General features: G+C 35.5%; 6 non-coding genes across 6 annotated transcripts; all 6 read right to left on the bottom strand.

Moving 5' to 3' along the window:
* Positions 1 to 3,604: 3,604 nt before the first annotated feature.
* On the bottom strand, positions 3,605 to 3,677 carry TRNAK-UUU (transfer RNA lysine (anticodon UUU)). The gene has a single exon. It is a non-coding gene; the product is annotated as a tRNA-Lys (tRNA).
* A 2,010-nt stretch (positions 3,678 to 5,687) lies between these two features.
* TRNAK-UUU (transfer RNA lysine (anticodon UUU)) lies at positions 5,688 to 5,760 on the bottom strand. The gene has a single exon. It is a non-coding gene; the product is annotated as a tRNA-Lys (tRNA).
* A 968-nt stretch (positions 5,761 to 6,728) lies between these two features.
* Positions 6,729 to 6,801, bottom strand: TRNAK-UUU (transfer RNA lysine (anticodon UUU)). Its single transcript has one exon. It is a non-coding gene; the product is annotated as a tRNA-Lys (tRNA).
* Positions 6,802 to 7,769: 968 nt separating this feature from the next.
* Positions 7,770 to 7,842, bottom strand: TRNAK-UUU (transfer RNA lysine (anticodon UUU)). Its single transcript has one exon. It is a non-coding gene; the product is annotated as a tRNA-Lys (tRNA).
* Positions 7,843 to 9,840: 1,998 nt separating this feature from the next.
* Positions 9,841 to 9,913, bottom strand: TRNAK-UUU (transfer RNA lysine (anticodon UUU)). Its single transcript has one exon. It is a non-coding gene; the product is annotated as a tRNA-Lys (tRNA).
* Positions 9,914 to 19,139: 9,226 nt separating this feature from the next.
* On the bottom strand, positions 19,140 to 19,212 carry TRNAK-UUU (transfer RNA lysine (anticodon UUU)). The gene has a single exon. It is a non-coding gene; the product is annotated as a tRNA-Lys (tRNA).
* Positions 19,213 to 21,315: the final 2,103 nt, after the last annotated feature.

Here is a 21,315-nt window from a genome sequence, read left to right as displayed (position 1 = left end):
CACTTACAGATGTTCACTAATGTCCAGCTTTTATAAGTACATGACAGTGTAATGTAATCATACTGTGAAATTGTGTAATGGTAAGAGAAGTTGACCAACTAAGTCAATAAATCCATTTGCGATAAAAAAAAGAGTTTATTTCACCTTGGTTGATCATAGAGATCTTAGTACACTATAAGTATTCATACCCTTCAAGACTCAATTTCATCTGTACACTTAATTTACAGATGTACACTAATGTCATGCTTGTGTAATGGCATTATAATCCAGTCATACTGTGAATTTGTAAAATGTGAAGAGAAGTTCATCAGCTAAATCAATAAATTATCTTGCGTTTTGCGTGAAGTTTCTGGTATTATTGTCCAAATAATATGGCTATTTACTGCAGAATCACTTGTTTCCTTATCAACAATGTGAGAAATGTTGATAATGACCTTTTTCACTTTTATCGCGGAAATCCTTCACAGCATACGTTTTGCCTGGCACAGAGAATATAGTTTGCCATTGTTTAAAAGGCATACTCTGCCTGAACAGGGACTTGAACCCTGGACCCTCAGATTAAAAGTCTGAGCTATCCAGGCTCTCTTTTTATCTTGTACTCATCTGGAAAATGGGCAGTTCTGTAACCAATGCCAATTTAATCGTGGCCAATGTTCTGTAAAGTGTGAGCCGAAAGGCTTGGTTGGAAGGTCACAGGATGCAAAAAGCTTTGATTGTCCCTTGGTTGAACATTTAGATCCCTCCAAACTGTTAGTATCAATGCCCTTCAAGATTCATTTTCAACTATACTGCTTGGGGGATTAATTTGTTATCTGACTAATTTAATTACTATGTTGCTAACAAATTGGGATGAAGTTGGGTTAGATAGGAAATGAGGTGAAATGTCTAACCTTAATATACTTAGAATTTAATCTACAAGTAATATTTGCCTAGTAGCATTTTATTTAGATGCTTCACCACTTTAAGTCCCACATAGCATCTCAAGTTTCTAGGAAATTATGTATTTGGATTGGACTGACCTGACTTGCACTTACAGATGTTCACTAATGTCCAGCTTTTATAAGTACATGACAGTGTAATGTAATCATACTGTGAAATTGTGTAATGGTAAGAGAAGTTGACCAACTAAGTCAATAAATCCATTTGCGATAAAAAAAAAGAGTTTATTTCACCTTGGTTGATCATAGAGATCTTAGTACACTATAAGTATTCATACCCTTCAAGACTCAATTTCATCTGTACACTTAATTTACAGATGTACACTAATGTCATGCTTGTGTAATGGCATTATAATCCAGTCATACTGTGAATTTGTAAAATGTGAAGAGAAGTTCATCAGCTAAATCAATAAATTATCTTGCGTTTTGCGTGAAGTTTCTGGTATTATTGTCCAAATAATATGGCTATTTACTGCAGAATCACTTGTTTCCTTATCAACAATGTGAGAAATGATGATAATGACCTTTTTCACTTTTATCGCGGAAATCCTTCACAGCATACGTTTTGCCTGGCACAGAGAATATAGTTTGCCATTGTTTAAAAGGCATACTCTGCCTGAACAGGGACTTGAACCCTGGACCCTCAGATTAAAAGTCTGAGCTATCCAGGCTCTCTTTTTATCTTGTACTCATCTGGAAAATGGGCAGTTCTGTAACCAATGCCAATTTAATCGTGGCCAATGTTCTGTAAAGTGTGAGCCGAAAGGCTTGGTTGGAAGGTCACAGGATGCAAAAAGCTTTGATTGTCCCTTGGTTGAACATTTAGATCCCTCCAAACTGTTAGTATCAATGCCCTTCAAGATTCATTTTCAACTATACTGCTTGGGGGATTAATTTGTTATCTGACTAATTTAATTACTATAATGCTAACAAATTGGGATGAAGTTGGGTTAGATAGGAAATGAGGTGAAATGTCTAACCTTAATATACTTAGAATTTAATCTACAAGTAATATTTGCCTAGTAGCATTTTATTTAGATGCTTCACCACTTTAAGTCCCACATAGCATCTCAAGTTTCTAGGAAATTATGTATTTGGATTGGACTGACCTGACTTGCACTTACAGATGTTCACTAATGTCCAGCTTTTATAAGTACATGACAGTGTAATGTAATCATACTGTGAAATTGTGTAATGGTAAGAGAAGTTGACCAACTAAGTCAATAAATCCATTTGCGATAAAAAAAAAGAGTTTATTTCACCTTGGTTGATCATAGAGATCTTAGTACACTATAAGTATTCATACCCTTCAAGACTCAATTTCATCTGTACACTTAATTTACAGATGTACACTAATGTCATGCTTGTGTAATGGCATTATAATCCAGTCATACTGTGAATTTGTAAAATGTGAAGAGAAGTTCATCAGCTAAATCAATAAATTATCTTGCGTTTTGCGTGAAGTTTCTGGTATTATTGTCCAAATAATATGGCTATTTACTGCAGAATCACTTGTTTCCTTATCAACAATGTGAGAAATGATGATAATGACCTTTTTCACTTTTATTGTGGAAATCCTTCACAGCATACGTTTTGCATGGCACAGAGAATATAGATTGCCATTGTTTAAAAGGCATACACGCCTGAACAGGGACTTGAACCCTGGACCCTCAGATTAAAAGTCTGAGCTATCCAGGCTCTCTTTTTATCTTGTACTCATCTGGAAAATGGGCAGTTCTGTAACCAATGCCAATTTAATCGTGGCCAATGTTCTGTAAAGTGTGAGCCGAAAGGCTTGGTTGGAAGGTCACAGGATGCAAAAAGCTTTGATTGTCCCTTGGTTGAACATTTAGATCCCACCAAACTGTAAGTATCAATGCCCTTCAAGATTCATTTTCAACTATACTGCTTGGGGGATTAATTTGTTATCTGACTAATTTAATTACTATGTTGCTAACAAATTGGGATGAAGTTGGGTTAGATAGGAAATGAGGTGAAATGTCTAACCTTAATATACTTAGAATTTAATCTACAAGTAATATTTGCCTCGTAGCATTTTATTTAGATGCTGCACCACTTTAAGTCCCACATAGCATCTCAAGTTTCTAGGAAATTATGTATTTGGATTGGACTGACCTGACTTGCACTTACAGATGTTCACTAATGTCCAGCTTTTATCAGTACATGACAGTGTAATGTAATCATACTGTGAAATTGTGTAATGGTAAGAGAAGTTGACCAACTAAGTCAATAAATCCACTTGCGATAAAAAAAAAAGTTTATTTCACCTTGGTTGATCATAGAGATCTTAGTACACTATAAGTATTCATACCCTTCAAGACTCAATTTCATCTGTACACTTTATTTACAGATGTACACTAATGTCATGCTTGAGTAATGGCATTATAATCCAGTCATACTGTGAATTTGTAAAATGTGAAGAGAAGTTCATCAGCTAAATCAATAAATTATCTTGTGTTATGCGTGAAGTTTCTGGTATTATTGTCCAAATAATATGGCTATTTACTGCAGAATCACTTGTTTCCTTATCAACAATGTGAGAAATGATGATAATGACCTTTTTCACTTTTATCGTGGAAATCCTTCACAGCATACGTTTTGCATGGCACAGAGAATATAGATTGCCATTGTTTAAAAGGCATACACGCCTGAACAGGGACTTGAACCCTGGACCCTCAGATTAAAAGTCTGATGCTCTACCGACTGAGCTATCCAGGCTCTCTTTTTATCTTGTACTCATCTGGAAAATGGGCAGTTCTGTAACCAATGCCAATTTAATCGTGGCCAATGTTCTGTAAAGTGTGAGCCGAAAGGCTTGGTTGGAAGGTCACAGGATGCAAAAAGCTTTGATTGTCCCTTGGTTGAACATTTAGATCCCACCAAACTGTAAGTATCAATGCCCTTCAAGATTCATTTTCAACTATACTGCTTGGGGGATTAATTTGTTATCTGACTAATTTAATTACTATGTTGCTAACAAATTGGGATGAAGTTGGGTTAGATAGGAAATGAGGTGAAATGTCTAACCTTAATATACTTAGAATTTAATCTACAAGTAATATTTGCCTCGTAGCATTTTATTTAGATGCTGCACCACTTTAAGTCCCACATAGCATCTCAAGTTTCTAGGAAATTATGTATTTGGATTGGACTGACCTGACTTGCACTTACAGATGTTCACTAATGTCCAGCTTTTATCAGTACATGACAGTGTAATGTAATCATACTGTGAAATTGTGTAATGGTAAGAGAAGTTGACCAACTAAGTCAATAAATCCACTTGCGATAAAAAAAAAAGTTTATTTCACCTTGGTTGATCATAGAGATCTTAGTACACTATAAGTATTCATACCCTTCAAGACTCAATTTCATCTGTACACTTTATTTACAGATGTACACTAATGTCATGCTTGAGTAATGGCATTATAATCCAGTCATACTGTGAATTTGTAAAATGTGAAGAGAAGTTCATCAGCTAAATCAATAAATTATCTTGCGTTATGCGTGAAGTTTCTGGTATTATTGTCCAAATAATATGGCTATTTACTGCAGAATCACTTGTTTCCTTATCAACAATGTGAGAAATGATGATAATGACCTTTTTCACTTTTATCGTGGAAATCCTTCACAGCATACGTTTTGCATGGCACAGAGAATATAGATTGCCATCGTTTAAAAGGCATACACACCTGAACAGGGACTTGAACCCTGGACCCTCAGATTAAAAGTCTGATGCTCTACCGACTGAGCTATCCAGGCTCTCTTATTATCTTGTACTCATCTGGAAAATGGGCAGTTCTGTAACCAATGCCAATTTAATCGTGGCCAATGTTCTGTAAAGTGTGAGCCGAAAGGCTTGGTTGGAAGGTCTCAGGATGCAAAAAGCTTTGATTGTCTCTTGGATGAACATTTAGATCCCACCAAACTGTAAGTCTTAATGCCCTTCAAGATTCATTTTCAACTATACTGCTTGGGGGATTAATTTGTTTGCTGTCTAATTTAATTACTATGTTGCTAACAAATTGGGATGAAGTTGGGTTAGATAGGAAGTGAGGTGAAATGTCTAACCTTAATATACTTAGAATTTAATCTACAAGTAATATTTGCCTCGTAGCATTTTATTTAGATGCTGCACCACTTTAAGTCCCACATAGCATCTCAAGTTTCTAGGAAATTATGTATTTGGATTGGACTGACCTGACTTGCACTTACAGATGTTCACTAATGTCCAGCTTTTATCAGTACATGACAGTGTAATGTAATCATACTGTGAAATTGTGTAATGGTAAGAGAAGTTGACCAACTAAGTCAATAAATCCATTTGCGATAAAAAAAAGAGTTTATTTCACCTTGGTTGATCATAGAGATCTTAGTACACTATAAGTATTCATACCCTTCAAGACTCAATTTCATCTGTACACTTTATTTACAGATGTACACTAATGTCATGCTTGAGTAATGGCATTATAATCCAGTCATACTGTGAATTTGTAAAATGTGAAGAGAAGTTCATCAGCTAAATCAATAAATTATCTTGCGTTATGCGTGGAGTTTCTTGTATTTTTGTTCAAATAATATGGCTATTTACTGCAGAATCACGTATTTCCTCATCAACAATGTGAGAAATGTTGATAATGACCTTTTTCACTTTTATCGCGGAAATCCTTCACAGCATACGTTTTGCATGGCACAGAGAATATAGTTTGCCATTGTTTAAAAGGCATACTCTGCCTGAACAGGGACTTGAACCCTGGACCCTCAGATTAAAAGTCTGATGCTCTACCGACTGAGCTATCCAGGCTCTCTTTTTATCTTGTACTCATCTGGAAAATGGGCAGTTCTGTAACCAATGCCAATTTAATCGTGGCCAATGTTCTGTAAAGTGTGAGCCGAAAGGCTTGGTTGGAAGGTCACAGGATGCAAAAAGCTTTGATTGTCCCTTGGTTGAACATTTAGATCCCACCAAACTGTAAGTATCAATGCCCTTCAAGATTCATTTTCAACTATACTGCTTGGGGGATTAATTTGTTTGCTGTCTAATTTAATTACTATGTTGCTAACAAATTGGGATGAAGTTGGGTTAGATAGGAAATGAGGTGAAATGTCTAACCTTAATATACTTAGAATTTAATCTACAAGTAATATTTGCCTCGTAGCATTTTATTTAGATGCTGCACCACTTTAAGTCCCACATAGCATCTCAAGTTTCTAGGAAATTATGTATTTGGATTGGACTGACCTGACTTGCACTTACAGATGTTCACTAATGTCCAGCTTTTATAAGTACATGACAGTGTAATGTAATCATACTGTGAAATTGTGTAATGGTAAGAGAAGTTGACCAACTAAGTCAATAAATCCATTTGCGATAAAAAAAGAGTTTATTTCACCTTGGTTGATCATAGAGATCTTAGTACACTATAAGTATTCATACCCTTCAAGACTCAATTTCATCTGTACACTTAATTTACAGATGTACACTAATGTCATGCTTGTGTAATGGCATTATAATCCAGTCATACTGTGAATTTGTAAAATGTGAAGAGAAGTTCATCAGCTAAATCAATAAATTATCTTGCGTTTTGCGTGAAGTTTCTGGTATTATTGTCCAAATAATATGGCTATTTACTGCAGAATCACTTGTTTCCTTATCAACAATGTGAGAAATGTTGATAATGACCTTTTTCACTTTTATCGCGGAAATCCTTCACAGCATACGTTTTGCCTGGCACAGAGAATATAGTTTGCCATTGTTTAAAAGGCATACTCTGCCTGAACAGGGACTTGAACCCTGGACCCTCAGATTAAAAGTCTGATGCTCTACCGACTGAGCTATCCAGGCTCTCTTTTCATCTTGTACTCATCTGGAAAATGGGCAGTTCTGTAACCAATGCCAATTTAATCGTGGCCAATGTTCTGTAAAGTGTGAGCCGAAAGGCTTGGTTGGAAGGTCACAGGATGCAAAAAGCTTTGATTGTCCCTTGGTTGAACATTTAGATCCCACCAAACTGTTAGTATCAATGCCCTTCAAGATTCATTTTCAACTATACTGCTTGGGGGATTAATTTGTTATCTGACTAATTTAATTACTATGTTGCTAACAAATTGGGATGAAGTTGGGTTAGATAGGAAATGAGGTGAAATGTCTAACCTTAATATACTTAGAATTTAATCTACAAGTAATATTTGCCTCGTAGCATTTTATTTAGATGCTGCACCACTTTAAGTCCCACATAGCATCTCAAGTTTCTAGGAAATTATGTATTTGGATTGGACTGACCTGACTTGCACTTACAGATGTTCACTAATGTCCAGCTTTTATAAGTACATGACAGTGTAATGTAATCATACTGTGAAATTGTGTAATGGTAAGAGAAGTTGACCAACTAAGTCAATAAATCCATTTGCGATAAAAAAAGAGTTTATTTCACCTTGGTTGATCATAGAGATCTTAGTACACTATAAGTATTCATACCCTTCAAGACTCAATTTCATCTGTACACTTAATTTACAGATGTACACTAATGTCATGCTTGTGTAATGGCATTATAATCCAGTCATACTGTGAATTTGTAAAATGTGAAGAGAAGTTCATCAGCTAAATCAATAAATTATCTTGCGTTTTGCGTGAAGTTTCTGGTATTATTGTCCAAATAATATGGCTATTTACTGCAGAATCACTTGTTTCCTTATCAACAATGTGAGAAATGTTGATAATGACCTTTTTCACTTTTATCGCGGAAATCCTTCACAGCATACGTTTTGCCTGGCACAGAGAATATAGTTTGCCATTGTTTAAAAGGCATACTCTGCCTGAACAGGGACTTGAACCCTGGACCCTCAGATTAAAAGTCTGATGCTCTACCGACTGAGCTATCCAGGCTCTCTTTTTATCTTGTACTCATCTGGAAAATGGGCAGTTCTGTAACCAATGCCAATTTAATCGTGGCCAATGTTCTGTAAAGTGTGAGCCGAAAGGCTTGGTTGGAAGGTCACAGGATGCAAAAAGCTTTGATTGTCCCTTGGTTGAACATTTAGATCCCACCAAACTGTTAGTATCAATGCCCTTCAAGATTCATTTTCAACTATACTGCTTGGGGGATTAATTTGTTATCTGACTAATTTAATTACTATGTTGCTAACAAATTGGGATGAAGTTGGGTTAGATAGGAAATTAGGTGAAATGTCTAACCTTAATATACTTAGAATTTAATCTACAAGTAATATTTGCCTAGTAGCATTTTATTTAGATGCTTCACCACTTTAAGTCCCACATAGCATCTCAAGTTTCTAGGAAATTATGTATTTGGATTGGACTGACCTGACTTGCACTTACAGATGTTCACTAATGTCCAGCTTTTATAAGTACATGACAGTGTAATGTAATCATACTGTGAAATTGTGTAATGGTAAGAGAAGTTGACCAACTAAGTCAATAAATCCATTTGCGATAAAAAAAAAGAGTTTATTTCACCTTGGTTGATCATAGAGATCTTAGTACACTATAAGTATTCATACCCTTCAAGACTCAATTTCATCTGTACACTTAATTTACAGATGTACACTAATGTCATGCTTGTGTAATGGCATTATAATCCAGTCATACTGTGAATTTGTAAAATGTGAAGAGAAGTTCATCAGCTAAATCAATAAATTATCTTGCGTTTTGCGTGAAGTTTCTGGTATTATTGTCCAAATAATATGGCTATTTACTGCAGAATCACTTGTTTCCTTATCAACAATGTGAGAAATGTTGATAATGACCTTTTTCACTTTTATCGCGGAAATCCTTCACAGCATACGTTTTGCCTGGCACAGAGAATATAGTTTGCCATTGTTTAAAAGGCATACTCTGCCTGAACAGGGTCTTGAACCCTGGACCCTCAGATTAAAAGTCTGAGCTATCCAGGCTCTCTTTTTATCTTGTACTCATCTGGAAAATGGGCAGTTCTGTAACCAATGCCAATTTAATCGTGGCCAATGTTCTGTAAAGTGTGAGCCGAAAGGCTTGGTTGGAAGGTCACAGGATGCAAAAAGCTTTGATTGTCCCTTGGTTGAACATTTAGATCCCACCAAACTGTTAGTATCAATGCCCTTCAAGATTCATTTTCAACTATACTGCTTGGGGGATTAATTTGTTATCTGACTAATTTAATTACTATGTTGCTAACAAATTGGGATGAAGTTGGGTTAGATAGGAAATGAGGTGAAATGTCTAACCTTAATATACTTAGAATTTAATCTACAAGTAATATTTGCCTAGTAGCATTTTATTTAGATGCTTCACCACTTTAAGTCCCACATAGCATCTCAAGTTTCTAGGAAATTATGTATTTGGATTGGACTGACCTGACTTGCACTTACAGATGTTCACTAATGTCCAGCTTTTATAAGTACATGACAGTGTAATGTAATCATACTGTGAAATTGTGTAATGGTAAGAGAAGTTGACCAACTAAGTCAATAAATCCATTTGCGATAAAAAAAAAGAGTTTATTTCACCTTGGTTGATCATAGAGATCTTAGTACACTATAAGTATTCATACCCTTCAAGACTCAATTTCATCTGTACACTTAATTTACAGATGTACACTAATGTCATGCTTGTGTAATGGCATTATAATCCAGTCATACTGTGAATTTGTAAAATGTGAAGAGAAGTTCATCAGCTAAATCAATAAATTATCTTGCGTTTTGCGTGAAGTTTCTGGTATTATTGTCCAAATAATATGGCTATTTACTGCAGAATCACTTGTTTCCTTATCAACAATGTGAGAAATGTTGATAATGACCTTTTTCACTTTTATCGCGGAAATCCTTCACAGCATACGTTTTGCCTGGCACAGAGAATATAGTTTGCCATTGTTTAAAAGGCATACTCTGCCTGAACAGGGACTTGAACCCTGGACCCTCAGATTAAAAGTCTGATGCTCTACCGACTGAGCTATCCAGGCTCTCTTTTTATCTTGTACTCATCTGGAAAATGGGCAGTTCTGTAACCAATGCCAATTTAATCGTGGCCAATGTTCTGTAAAGTGTGAGCCGAAAGGCTTGGTTGGAAGGTCACAGGATGCAAAAAGCTTTGATTGTCCCTTGGTTGAACATTTAGATCCCACCAAACTGTTAGTATCAATGCCCTTCAAGATTCATTTTCAACTATACTGCTTGGGGGATTAATTTGTTATCTGACTAATTTAATTACTATGTTGCTAACAAATTGGGATGAAGTTGGGTTAGATAGGAAATGAGGTGAAATGTCTAACCTTAATATACTTAGAATTTAATCTACAAGTAATATTTGCCTAGTAGCATTTTATTTAGATGCTTCACCACTTTAAGTCCCACATAGCATCTCAAGTTTCTAGGAAATTATGTATTTGGATTGGACTGACCTGACTTGCACTTACAGATGTTCACTAATGTCCAGCTTTTATAAGTACATGACAGTGTAATGTAATCATACTGTGAAATTGTGTAATGGTAAGAGAAGTTGACCAACTAAGTCAATAAATCCATTTGCGATAAAAAAAAAGAGTTTATTTCACCTTGGTTGATCATAGAGATCTTAGTACACTATAAGTATTCATACCCTTCAAGACTCAATTTCATCTGTACACTTAATTTACAGATGTACACTAATGTCATGCTTGTGTAATGGCATTATAATCCAGTCATACTGTGAATTTGTAAAATGTGAAGAGAAGTTCATCAGCTAAATCAATAAATTATCTTGCGTTTTGCGTGAAGTTTCTGGTATTATTGTCCAAATAATATGGCTATTTACTGCAGAATCACTTGTTTCCTTATCAACAATGTGAGAAATGTTGATAATGACCTTTTTCACTTTTATCGCGGAAATCCTTCACAGCATACGTTTTGCCTGGCACAGAGAATATAGTTTGCCATTGTTTAAAAGGCATACTCTGCCTGAACAGGGACTTGATCCCTGGACCCTCAGATTAAAAGTCTGAGCTATCCAGGCTCTCTTTTTATCTTGTACTCATCTGGAAAATGGGCAGTTCTGTAACCAATGCCAATTTAATCGTGGCCAATGTTCTGTAAAGTGTGAGCCGAAAGGCTTGGTTGGAAGGTCACAGGATGCAAAAAGCTTTGATTGTCCCTTGGTTGAACATTTAGATCCCTCCAAACTGTTAGTATCAATGCCCTTCAAGATTCATTTTCAACTATACTGCTTGGGGGATTAATTTGTTATCTGACTAATTTAATTACTATGTTGCTAACAAATTGGGATGAAGTTGGGTTAGATAGGAAATGAGGTGAAATGTCTAACCTTAATATACTTAGAATTTAATCTACAAGTAATATTTGCCTAGTAGCATTTTATTTAGATGCTTCACCACTTTAAGTCCCACATAGCATCTCAAGTTTCTAGGAAATTATGTATTTGGATTGGACTGACCTGACTTGCACTTACAGATGTTCACTAATGTCCAGCTTTTATAAGTACATGACAGTGTAATGTAATCATACTGTGAAATTGTGTAATGGTAAGAGAAGTTGACCAACTAAGTCAATAAATCCATTTGCGATAAAAAAAAAGAGTTTATTTCACCTTGGTTGATCATAGAGATCTTAGTACACTATAAGTATTCATACCCTTCAAGACTCAATTTCATCTGTACACTTAATTTACAGATGTACACTAATGTCATGCTTGTGTAATGGCATTATAATCCAGTCATACTGTGAATTTGTAAAATGTGAAGAGAAGTTCATCAGCTAAATCAATAAATTATCTTGCGTTTTGCGTGAAGTTTCTGGTATTATTGTCCAAATAATATGGCTATTTACTGCAGAATCACTTGTTTCCTTATCAACAATGTGAGAAATGTTGATAATGACCTTTTTCACTTTTATCGCGGAAATCCTTCACAGCATACGTTTTGCCTGGCACAGAGAATATAGTTTGCCATTGTTTAAAAGGCATACTCTGCCTGAACAGGGACTTGAACCTTGGACCCTCAGATTAAAAGTCTGATGCTCTACCGACTGAGCTATCCAGGCTCTCTTTTTATCTTGTACTCATCTGGAAAATGGGCAGTTCTGTAACCAATGCCAATTTAATCGTGGCCAATGTTCTGTAAAGTGTGAGCCGAAAGGCTTGGTTGGAAGGTCACAGGATGCAAAAAGCTTTGATTGTCCCTTGGTTGAACATTTAGATCCCACCAAACTGTAAGTATCAATGCCCTTCAAGATTCATTTTCAACTATACTGCTTGGGGGATTAATTTGTTATCTGACTAATTTAATTACTATGTTGCTAACAAATTGGGATGAAGTTGGGTTAGATAGGAAATGAGGTGAAATGTCTAACCTTAATATACTTAGAATTTAATCTACAAGTAATATTTGCCTAGTAGCATTTTATTTAGATGCTTCACCACTTTAAGTCCCACATAGCATCTCAAGTTTCTAGGAAATTATGTATTTGGATTGGACTGACCTGACTTGCACTTACAGATGTTCACTAATGTCCAGCTTTTATAAGTACATGACAGTGTAATGTAATCATACTGTGAAATTGTGTAATGGTAAGAGAAGTTGACCAACTAAGTCAATAAATCCATTTGCGATAAAAAAAAGAGTTTATTTCACCTTGGTTGATCATAGAGATCTTAGTACACTATAAGTATTCATACCCTTCAAGACTCAATTTCATCTGTACACTTAATTTACAGATGTACACTAATGTCATGCTTGTGTAATGGCATTATAATCCAGTCATACTGTGAATTTGTAAAATGTGAAGAGAAGTTCATCAGCTAAATCAATAAATTATCTTGCGTTTTGCGTGAAGTTTCTGGTATTATTGTCCAAATAATATGGCTATTTACTGCAGAATCACTTGTTTCCTTATCAACAATGTGAGAAATGTTGATAATGACCTTTTTCACTTTTATCGCGGAAATCCTTCACAGCATACGTTTTGCCTGGCACAGAGAATATAGTTTGCCATTGTTTAAAAGGGACTTGAACCCTGGACCCTCAGATCAAAAGTCTGATGCTCTACCGACTGAGCTATCCAGGCTCTCTTTTTATCTTGTACTCATCTGGAAAATGGGCAGTTCTGTAACCAATGCCAATTTAATCGTGGCCAATGTTCTGTAAAGTGTGAGCCGAAAGGCTTGGTTGGAAGGTCACAGGATGCAAAAAGCTTTGATTGTCCCTTGGTTGAACATTTAGATCCCACCAAACTGTAAGTATCAATGCCCTTCAAGATTCATTTTCAACTATACTGCTTGGGGGATTAATTTGTTTGCTGTCTAATTTAATTACTATGTTGCTAACAAATTGGGATGAAGTTGGGTTAAATAGGAAATGAGGTGAAATGTCTAACCTTAATATACTTAGAATTTAATCTACAAGTAATATTTGCCTCATAGCATTTTATTTAGATGCTTCACCACTTTAAGTCCCACATAGCATCTCAAGTTTCTAGGAAATTATGTATTTGGATTGGACTGACCTGACTTGCACTTACAGATGTTCACTAATGTCCAGCTTTTATAAGTACATGACAGTGTAATGTAATCATACTGTGAAATTGTGTAATGGTAAGAGAAGTTGACCAACTAAGTCAATAAATCCATTTGCGATAAAAAAAAAGAGTTTATTTCACCTTGGTTGATCATAGAGATCTTAGTACACTATAAGTATTCATACCCTTCAAGACTCAATTTCATCTGTACACTTAATTTACAGATGTACACTAATGTCATGCTTGTGTAATGGCATTATAATCCAGTCATACTGTGAATTTGTAAAATGTGAAGAGAAGTTCATCAGCTAAATCAATAAATTATCTTGCGTTTTGCGTGAAGTTTCTGGTATTATTGTCCAAATAATATGGCTATTTACTGCAGAATCACTTGTTTCCTTATCAACAATGTGAGAAATGTTGATAATGACCTTTTTCACTTTTATCGCGGAAATCCTTCACAGCATACGTTTTGCCTGGCACAGAGAATATAGTTTGCCATTGTTTAAAAGGGACTTGAACCCTGGACCCTCAGATCAAAAGTCTGATGCTCTACCGACTGAGCTATCCAGGCTCTCTTTTTATCTTGTACTCATCTGGAAAATGGGCAGTTCTGTAACCAATGCCAATTTAATCGTGGCCAATGTTCTGTAAAGTGTGAGCCGAAAGGCTTGGTTGGAAGGTCACAGGATGCAAAAAGCTTTGATTGTCCCTTGGTTGAACATTTAGATCCCACCAAACTGTAAGTATCAATGCCCTTCAAGATTCATTTTCAACTATACTGCTTGGGGGATTAATTTGTTTGCTGTCTAATTTAATTACTATGTTGCTAACAAATTGGGATGAAGTTGGGTTAGATAGGAAATGAGGTGAAATGTCTAACCTTAATATACTTAGAATTTAATCTACAAGTAATATTTGCCTCATAGCATTTTATTTAGATGCTTCACCACTTTAAGTCCCACATAGCATCTCAAGTTTCTAGGAAATTATGTATTTGGATTGGACTGACCTGACTTGCACTTACAGATGTTCACTAATGTCCAGCTTTTATAAGTACATGACAGTGTAATGTAATCATACTGTGAAATTGTGTAATGGTAAGAGAAGTTGACCAACTAAGTCAATAAATCCATTTGCGATAAAAAAAAAGAGTTTATTTCACCTTGGTTGATCATAGAGATCTTAGTACACTATAAGTATTCATACCCTTCAAGACTCAATTTCATCTGTACACTTAATTTACAGATGTACACTAATGTCATGCTTGTGTAATGGCATTATAATCCAGTCATACTGTGAATTTGTAAAATGTGAAGAGAAGTTCATCAGCTAAATCAATAAATTATCTTGCGTTTTGCGTGAAGTTTCTGGTATTATTGTCCAAATAATATGGCTATTTACTGCAGAATCACTTGTTTCCTTATCAACAATGTGAGAAATGATGATAATGACCTTTTTCACTTTTATCGCGGAAATCCTTCACAGCATACGTTTTGCATGGCACAGAGAATATAGTTTGCCATTGTTTAAAAGGGACTTGAACCCTGGACCCTCAGATCAAAAGTCTGATGCTCTACCGACTGAGCTATCCATGCTCTCTTTTTATTTTGTACTCATCTGGAAAATGGGCAGTTCTGTAACCAATGCCAATTTAATCGTGGCCAATGTTCTGTAAAGTGTGAGCCGAAAGGCTTGGTTGGAAGGTCACAGGATGCAAAAAGCTTTGATTGTCCCTTGGTTGAACATTTAGATCCCACCAAACTGTTAGTATCAATGCCCTTCAAGATTCATTTTCAACTATACTGCTTGGGGGATTAATTTGTTATCTGACTAATTTAATTACTATGTTGCTAACAAATTGGGATGAAGTTGGGTTAGATAGGAAATGAGGTGAAATGTCTAACCTTAATATACTTAGAATTTAATCTACAAGTAATATTTGCCTAGTAGCATTTTATTTAGATGCTTCACCACTTTAAGTCCCACATAGCATCTCAAGTTTCTAGGAAATTATGTATTTGGATTGGACTGACCTGACTTGCACTTACAGATGTTCACTAATGTCCAGCTTTTATAAGTACATGACAGTGTAATGTAATCATACTGTGAAATTGTGTAATGGTAAGAGAAGTTGACCAACTAAGTCAATAAATCCATTTGCGATAAAAAAAAAGAGTTTATTTCACCTTGGTTGATCATAGAGATCTTAGTACACTATAAGTATTCATACCCTTCAAGACTCAATTTCATCTGTACACTTAATTTACAGATGTACACTAATGTCATGCTTGTGTAATGGCATTATAATCCAGTCATACTGTGAATTTGTAAAATGTGAAGAGAAGTTCATCAGCTAAATCAATAAATTATCTTGCGTTTTGCGTGAAGTTTCTGGTATTATTGTCCAAATAATATGGCTATTTACTGCAGAATCACTTGTTTCCTTATCAACAATGTGAGAAATGTTGATAATGACCTTTTTCACTTTTATCGCGGAAATCCTTCACAGCATACGTTTTGCCTGGCACAGAGAATATAGTTTGCCATTGTTTAAAAGGCATACTCTGCCTGAACAGGGACTTGAACCCTGGACCCTCAGATTAAAAGTCTGAGCTATCCAGGCTCTCTTTTTATCTTGTACTCATCTGGAAAATGGGCAGTTCTGTAACCAATGCCAATTTAATCGTGGCCAATGTTCTGTAAAGTGTGAGCCGAAAGGCTTGGTTGGAAGGTCACAGGATGCAAAAAGCTTTGATTGTCCCTTGGTTGAACATTTAGATCCCACCAAACTGTTAGTATCAATGCCCTTCAAGATTCATTTTCAACTATACTGCTTGGGGGATTAATTTGTTATCTGACTAATTTAATTACTATGTTGCTAACAAATTGGGATGAAGTTGGGTTAGATAGGAAATGAGGTGAAATGTCTAACCTTAATATACTTAGAATTTAATCTACAAGTAATATTTGCCTAGTAGCATTTTATTTAGATGCTTCACCACTTTAAGTCCCACATAGCATCTCAAGTTTCTAGGAAATTATGTTTTTGGATTGGACTGACCTGACTTGCACTTACAGATGTTCACTAATGTCCAGCTTTTATAAGTACATGACAGTGTAATGTAATCATACTGTGAAATTGTGTAATGGTAAGAGAAGTTGACCAACTAAGTCAATAAATCCATTTGCAATAAAAAAAAAGAGTTTATTTCACCTTGGTTGATCATAGAGATCTTAGTACACTATAAGTATTCATACCCTTCAAGACTTAATTTCATCTGTACACTTAATTTACAGATGTACACTAATGTCATGCTTGTGTAATGGCATTATAATCCAGTCATACTGTGAATTTGTAAAATGTGAAGAGAAGTTCATCAGCTAAATCAATAAATTATCTTGCATTTTGCGTGAAGTTTCTGGTATAATTGTCCAAATAATATGGCTATTTACTGCAGAATCACTTGTTTCCTTATCAACAATGTGAGAAATGTTGATAATGACCTTTTTCACTTTTATCGCGGAAATCCTTCACAGCATACGTTTTGCCTGGCACAGAGAATATAGTTTGCCATTGTTTAAAAGGCATACTCTGCCTGAAAAGGGACTTGAACCCTGGACCCTCAGATTAAAAGTCTGATGCTCTACCGACTGAGCTATCCAGGCTCTCTTTTTATCTTGTACTCATCTGGAAAATGGGCAGTTCTGTAACCAATGCCAATTTAATCGTGGCCAATGTTCTGTAAAGTGTGAGCCGAAAGGCTTGGTTGGAAGGTCACAGGATGCAAAAAGCTTTGATTGTCCCTTGGTTGAACATTTAGATCCCACCAAACTGTTAGTATCAATGCCCTTCAAGATTCATTTTCAACTATACTGCTTGGGGGATTAATTTGTTATCTGACTAATTTAATTACTATGTTGCTAACAAATTGGGATGAAGTTGGGTTAGATAGGAAATGAGGTTAAATGTCTAACCTTAATATACTTAGAATTTAATCTACAAGTAATATTTGCCTAGTAGCATTTTATTTAGATGCTTCACCACTTTAAGTCCCACATAGCATCTCAAGTTTCTAGGAAATTATGTATTTGGATTGGACTGACCTGACTTGCACTTACAGATGTTCACTAATGTCCAGCTTTTATAAGTACATGACAGTGTAATGTAATCATACTGTGAAATTGTGTAATGGTAAGAGAAGTTGACCAACTAAGTCAATAAATCCATTTGCGATAAAAAAAAAGAGTTTATTTCACCTTGGTTGATCATAGAGATCTTAGTACACTATAAGTATTCATACCCTTCAAGACTCAATTTCATCTGTACACTTAATTTACAGATGTACACTAATGTCATGCTTGTGTAATGGCATTATAATCCAGTCATACTGTGAATTTGTAAAATGTGAAGAGAAGTTCATCAGCTAAATCAATAAATTATCTTGCATTTTGCGTGAAGTTTCTGGTATAATTGTCCAAATAATATGGCTATTTACTGCAGAATCACTTGTTTCCTTATCAACAATGTGAGAAATGTTGATAATGACCTTTTTCACTTTTATCGCGGAAATCCTTCACAGCATACGTTTTGCCTGGCACAGAGAATATAGTTTGCCATTGTTTAAAAGGCATACTCTGCCTGAAAAGGGACTTGAACCCTGGACCCTCAGATTAAAAGTCTGATGCTCTACCGACTGAGCTATCCAGGCTCTCTTTTTATCTTGTACTCATCTGGAAAATGGGCAGTTCTGTAACCAATGCCAATTTAATCGTGGCCAATGTTCTGTAAAGTGTGAGCCGAAAGGCTTGGTTGGAAGGTCACAGGATGCAAAAAGCTTTGATTGTCCCTTGGTTGAACATTTAGATCCCACCAAACTGTTAGTATCAATGCCCTTCAAGATTCATTTTCAACTATACTGCTTGGGGGATTAATTTGTTATCTGACTAATTTAATTACTATGTTGCTAACAAATTGGGATGAAGTTGGGTTAGATAGGAAATGAGGTGAAATGTCTAACCTTAATATACTTAGAATTTAATCTACAAGTAATATTTGCCTAGTAGCATTTTATTTAGATGCTTCACCACTTTAAGTCCCACATAGCATCTCAAGTTTCTAGGAAATTATGTATTTGGATTGGACTGACCTGACTTGCACTTACAGATGTTCACTAATGTCCAGCTTTTATAAGTACATGACAGTGTAATGTAATCATACTGTGAAATTGTGTAATGGTAAGAGAAGTTGACCAACTAAGTCAATAAATCCATTTGCAATAAAAAAAAAGAGTTTATTTCACCTTGGTTGATCATAGAGATCTTAGTACACTATAAGTATTCATACCCTTCAAGACTTAATTTCATCTGTACACTTAATTTACAGATGTACACTAATGTTATGCTTGTGTAATGGCATTATAATCCAGTCATACTGTGAATTTGTAAAATGTGAAGAGAAGTTCATCAGCTAAATCAATAAATTATCTTGCATTTTGCGTGAAGTTTCTGGTATTATTGTCCAAATAATATGGCTATTTACTGCAGAATCACTTGTTTCCTTATCAACAATGTGAGAAATGTTGATAATGACCTTTTTCACTTTTATCGCGGAAATCCTTCACAGCATACGTTTTGCCTGGCACAGAGAATATAGTTTGCCATTGTTTAAAAGGCATACTCTGCCTGAACAGGGACTTGAACCCTGGACCCTCAGATTAAAAGTCTGATGCTCTACCGACTGAGCTATCCAGGCTCTCTTTTTATCTTGTACTCATCTGGAAAATGGGCAGTTCTGTAACCAATGCCAATTTAATCGTGGCCAATGTTCTGTAAAGTGTGAGCCGAAAGGCTTGGTTGGAAGGTCACAGGATGCAAAAAGCTTTGATTGTCCCTTGGTTGAACATTTAGATCCCACCAAACTGTAAGTATCAATGCCCTTCAAGATTCATTTTCAACTATACTGCTTGGGGGATTAATTTGTTTGCTTTCTAATTTAATTACTATGTTGCTAACAAATTGGGATGAAGTTGGGTTAGATAGGAAATGAGGTGAAATGTCTAACCTTAATATACTTAGAATTTAATCTACAAGTAATATTTGCCTCATAGCATTTTATTTAGATGCTTCACCACTTTAAGTCCCACATAGCATCTCAAGTTTCTAGGAAATTATGTATTTGGATTGGACTGACCTGACTTGCACTTACAGATGTTCACTAATGTCCAGCTTTTATAAGTTCATGACAGTGTAATGTAATCATACTGTGAAATTGTGTAATGGTAAGAGAAGTTGACCAACTAAGTCAATAAATCCATTTGCGATAAAAAAAAAAGAGTTTATTTCACCTTGGTTGATCATAGAGATCTTAGTACACTATAAGTATTCATACCCTTCAAGACTCAATTTCATCTGTACACTTAATTTACAGATGTACACTAATGTCATGCTTGTGTAATGGCATTATAATCCAGTCATACTGTGAATTTGTAAAATGTGAAGAGAAGTTCATCAGCTAAATCAATAAATTATCTTGCGTTTTGCGTGAAGTTTCTGGTATTATTGTCCAAATAATATGGCTATTTACTGCAGAATCACTTGTTTCCTTATCAACAATGTGAGAAATGTTGATAATGACCTTTTTCACTTTTATCGCGGAAATCCTTCACAGCATACGTTTTGCCTGGCACAGAGAATATAGTTTGCCATTGTTTAAAAGGCATACTCTGCCTGAACAGGGACTTGAAGCCTGGACCCTCAGATTAAAAGTCTGATGCTCTACCGACTGAGCTATCCAGGCTCTCTTTTTATCTTGTACTCATCTGGAAAATGGGCAGTTCTGTAACCAATGCCAATTTAATCGTGGCCAATGTTCTGTAAAGTGTGAGCCGAAAGGCTTGGTTGGAAGGTCACAGGATGCAAAAAGCTTTGATTGTCCCTTGGTTGAACATTTAGATCCCACCAAACTGTAAGTATCAATGCCCTTCAAGATTCATTTTCAACTATACTGCTTGGGGGATTAATTTGTTTGCTGTCTAATTTAATTACTATGTTGCTAACAAATTGGGATGAAGTTGGGTTAGATAGGAAATGAGGTGAAATGTCTAACCTTAATATACTTAGAATTTAATCTACAAGTAATATTTGCCTCATAGCATTTTATTTAGATGCTTCACCACTTTAAGTCCCACATAGCATCTCAAGTTTCTAGGAAATTATGTATTTGGATTGGACTGACCTGACTTGCACTTACAGATGTTCACTAATGTCCAGCTTTTATAAGTACATGACAGTGTAATGTAATCATACTGTGAAATTGTGTAATGGTAAGAGAAGTTGACCAACTAAGTCAATAAATCCATTTGCGATAAAAAAAAAAGAGTTTATTTCACCTTGGTTGATCATAGAGATCTTAGTACACTATAAGTATTCATACCCTTCAAGACTCAATTTCATCTGTACACTTAATTTACAGATGTACACTAATGTCATGCTTGTGTAATGGCATTATAATCCAGTCATACTGTGAATTTGTAAAATGTGAAGAGAAGTTCATCAGCTAAATCAATAAATTATCTTGCGTTTTGCGTGAAGTTTCTGGTATTATTGTCCAAATAATATGGCTATTTACTGCAGAATCACTTGTTTCCTTATCAACAATGTGAGAAATGTTGATAATGACCTTTTTCACTTTTATCGCGGAAATCCTTCACAGCATACGTTTTGCCTGGCACAGAGAATATAGTTTGCCATTGTTTAAAAGGCATACTCTGCCTGAACAGGGACTTGAAGCCTGGACCCTCAGATTAAAAGTCTGATGCTCTACCGACTGAGCTATCCAGGCTCTCTTTTTATCTTG

The sequence above is a fragment of the Mixophyes fleayi genome, chromosome 1 (assembly GCF_038048845.1).
Source record: "Mixophyes fleayi isolate aMixFle1 chromosome 1, aMixFle1.hap1, whole genome shotgun sequence".
NCBI classification, from domain to species: domain Eukaryota; kingdom Metazoa; phylum Chordata; class Amphibia; order Anura; family Limnodynastidae; genus Mixophyes; species Mixophyes fleayi.
The sequence above is the reverse complement of the archived record's forward strand: the minus strand, read 5'-3'. Positions and strand labels throughout refer to the sequence as shown.